The sequence below is a fragment of the Crocodylus porosus genome, unplaced genomic scaffold (assembly GCF_001723895.1).
Source record: "Crocodylus porosus isolate Cpor-Errol unplaced genomic scaffold, CroPor_comp1, whole genome shotgun sequence".
NCBI classification, from domain to species: domain Eukaryota; kingdom Metazoa; phylum Chordata; order Crocodylia; family Crocodylidae; genus Crocodylus; species Crocodylus porosus.
In genome coordinates, this window is record NW_017728951.1 from 46,949,923 (window position 1) to 46,954,202 (window position 4,280).

The window sequence follows — 4,280 nt, forward strand, 5'->3', positions numbered from 1 at the left end:
TGTCAAGTCCCTCTTTTGTGAGAGGGTAACAGTTCTGTGGATCTAGGGAAGCAAGATGACTTCTATACCCTCCTCCCCCAGAATCTATAGTTTCTTAAGGGCATAATTTCCCAAAGATGAAAATTCATGTCTACAGGATGAAGCATAAACCAGCTAGGCTTTGTAAAGATTTCTACCACTATTACAATACTCTTCACTTGAGATAGCAGTTCAGATTTAAATAGAGCAATTAAGCACTTGCATGCATTTCCCTGCCTCAGTTTCCTTATCACTCTTACTTCCTCTTTTCACTCAGGTCAGAATCATTCAAAAAGCTAAGGATTCTTCTAACTATCCTTCCACTCTGTTCATTATTTCTCTTTTGGAATATGAACTCCCCTATTACTCTTGCATTCAGGTTTCTACACTTAGTCTCTTTTCCTTTTTTCTCAATGTCTTTTTCGTTAGGTCTTTCATTCTTTCTCCCAATGTTCCCGGCTTTACCATCTCCAGTTTCCTCAGTCAAATGGCACCTTGATTATCTTCCACTAGGGATCAAAGTTCTCCATCAGGTGGAATTAGTTTTTTACCCACTAGCTGCTTTGTTTTTCTGTTTGGTAGCTTAATCTGTATCCAAGAGTGCTTTTATGTGAATAGAGGTTCATCAAGGTTTAGTGATATTATTCCATTGTCTATTGTCTATGGCTAGAATAGAATTTCAGTCCAACATGGAGCTGAAAGGAGAATTAAAAAAGCAGACAATGGATGTTATCATATGGCAGATTATAAGAGTTCATAATCTTGGACTGGAGTTCATAAATTGCAGAGATTTCCCAAATGATCACAGATGATAAATTTGAAGTGGAAATGGTAACTGATCTGTGATTAGAGCAAGACATAATTTAAGAACTTCATCTCACAATGCTCATTTGTACATTATACTTGGTTGCATAGACTTTTTTTTTAAAACTTCATGTTTCTATATAACTTGAATCACTAAAATAATACTGTTTATGTTTTATTTTATCTCATGCCATATCTAAGCATATCTCTAATTCTTGTACGATTTTGGTGGAATAGCTTATGTCAGAGCATTTGGAAAAGTGTTTTTTTTCTGAACATTAGCAGTCTCTTCAGCAAAGCTCCTTGGGATTTTAAGTTAATATTGAAACCACAGATATTTAATACACCTTGGAGTCTTATTTTTTCACCTTGCTAACACCAGGGTATAAGATGCATATTAAATTATGCTGTATTTCAGCACTAGAGGTACCAAATGGCTGTGTGAAATCTTGAATTTTCCAGCATATCAAATTTGGGAAAGCTACTAAATCACTAGAACTTTAAAAATTTTCAGTGCAGTTTTGCAGCCTCAGAAATTCTCAGCCAAGGTATTATTCTGGGACGCAGAGCAGGGAAGCTGCAGGTTGCACTCAACAGATTATGGAGCTCTTCAATTTGACCATGGTGAAAGGAAACAAACTTGCCCCTTTCCCTGCATTTCCTTAAGTGTGTGACAAGTCACATGAAGGTCTGTGGGGAACAATGAGCTGAGACGGAGGGGACTGCTAACCTGGAGGATTGCAAGAGATTGAACTCTACAGGAATGAAACATCTGGACAAAGGGACTGAGTTTAGAAAGTCAAAATACTGTCAGAGATCTATAATGAAACATGCCAACTGCAGCAGATTGATCATCTTGTTTTTACATTTATTCTTTCACTGACCTTTTAATCTGGTTTGCCTTTTTAGATTAGAAGCACCTTGAGATGCAGAAGCCAATTTCCCTTGACTATGAAGCACCCAAAGTATTCTAGGCAGAGAATCAATAAGAATAATAGTATTGTAATAAAATCTTCTTCCATTGCATTTCCAGCTATATCTGAACCAAAATTACAAAATAGGTCTGTCCCAGGCTTGAATTAGTATTAAAACCCACGGAGGAAGGTTTGCATCAAAGTATTTGAATTTCAACCACTTTCCTAAAACCTCATGTTAAGTAATACTTTGCTCTGCATGAAATACCAATGGACTCAATTATTCATGCAGCAAAGTCTGAATAGGGACATCAGAATCTGACCTTAAATATGAGGGTGTGTGATTTGTGTTTGCATCTATCAGAAGTGTTTTTTCAAAGAATGTAACACTTACATTTGCTTTTTTATTTTTTTCACTTTTGTTTTCTGTATCTTTTGTCTCTGTGTTGTTCTCAAAGACTGTACATATGCAATATGGCTTGTTAAATGAGAAAGGCAAGAGAGTATCATTTCCATATCACATACACAAGTGTAACATAGCAGAAATAAATGGAATTAAGATGGTGAAAAACTAATATGAGAGCAGAACCAGGACTGAAGTTTATCTATTAACCTTACACAGCAGCAGTCCCCAGTATCACTCCCATAAATGAATTATCTCTACAGTTAGAGTGGTATTGGTATAGGAGGGACGCAGTAACACTGAAAACCACATCATCTTATTTCAATCCATCCAAACTAAACTCTGCACATTAACTTGCAATTCTGTTTCCTGTGGTGATCCTCATCACTGATGCATAAGTTAAAAAATTGGATAGATGATCCTTGCTTCACATTTATTATCTTGTGATCCTTATGCTATAATAGTGAAGGGCAATCCTAACAAAGATTGTATAATATTACTGTGGCAGGGGAGAAGGGGTGGAAAACTCATTAGGATTGGACTGGAGCTCTTGCAAAGTAATGATTAAGGTCGTATAAATACTTCCTGTTGGTCCAGCCCCTGTAGAAATGAGCAGGGTCCACTCCCCTCTCCCCGCTCTATTCCTTCTAGCCTTCACACTATCATCCTTCACTATGAACTGTATTTAAAATGTAAATAAAAAGAAGGCTTTTAGGAGATTTAACTATTTCCCTTGGTATTTAAATTATTCAATTATAACTAAAGCTATTAAAATACAGTTAATTAAAATTGTTAGACTGTTTTCTTTGCACTGATCACAGCATTGCCCTACTTCTCCCTCTAGCTGTTTAATTCCTATTAAAAATGATAATGCTTTGCTTTATTCATAAATGCAGTAACCTTACATACATTCTTCAAGTGATCTCTTTGGTACAAACTGATGGTTTTCTTTTCTAGAAATGAAGCGGAAATTCTGCTGTCGTCTTTAGAGGTTTAATCAGCAGTAAAAGGACTTGGAATTTAAACATTAGTATTACCAAGTTTCAAGAAATAGTATGGCTCCCCCATAAAAAATGCCTTTTTTGATGCAATATAATGTCATTAGGGACAATAAGAGAACCCTGAAGTTTAATAAATGGTGGGACCTAAATAAAGGTTTCATAAGCCACAATATAAAATTTACCAGATCTACACTTCTAAATGTTTTATTTGAAAGGTTTCACAGCATTCTGGCGGGAATAACAATATAGCTGTAGTACAGCTGGGTAGCTGCTTTAAAAAGAGATTCAAGGAAAGTCTTATCTTCTTGACTATCTCAGTAGATAAGAAAAAGGCAATTCTACCTAACTCATCCACCGCCAACCCCCAGTTCCCTTTCCCTACCCCTTCCCACCCGAGCAAGAAAGAACTAATAATTCCAAAGTGAGAGAACAATTACATAGCAGCAGTAAACTGTGATTCCTTACTTCTTCTGAGGTCCTGCCAGCCTCTGCACTCATGTGGGCCCTGTCTTCCTAGAGAAGCACGCTGAGGAAAAATGAGGGCATGGTAACCTTCACTAACTGGGAGGTTTGCTTGTGCAGTCTTCTAAAAGTTCTCAGCAGTATAAACTTCAGACACAACCTTGTATCATCAAGTAGCACCCCTATAGCATGGGTTGGTTGCATTATGAAGTGGTGGTATGGCCATAAAGCAAGCTATGCAACTATGGGAAGCACAGTTAAGTAATCAGGTGAAGCTGGATGTCTGCCAAGGCATCAAGTATTCAGACTCCCAGGGTCATGGTAATAGAATCTGTATTCCTCCTTCATTAATGGTGCCAGAACCAGCAGCAGCAATCCCTCAATTAGAGGATGATCTCTGTGATGGCTCATTGGTTCTTGAGGTGACCTAAGAGTGCAAACCCTGCGCCACAGACTTGTCTGCAGATGTTTCTGGCCTTTCTGCTGAGAGAGTATGCCGCAAGCCAGAATTTCTCTCCTTTTCCTTCCTCTGTTCTCTCTTCTCTGGTTTGAGAGCAAGACTGTTTACCTCAAAATGCTTTGTTGAGGTTGTGGTGCCATCAGAGTCAGTCGACAGCTAGCTCCCCCCAGCTCTTGATGTTGGAATCTGATGTGTGAATCTGTTTTCTTGAAGTATGC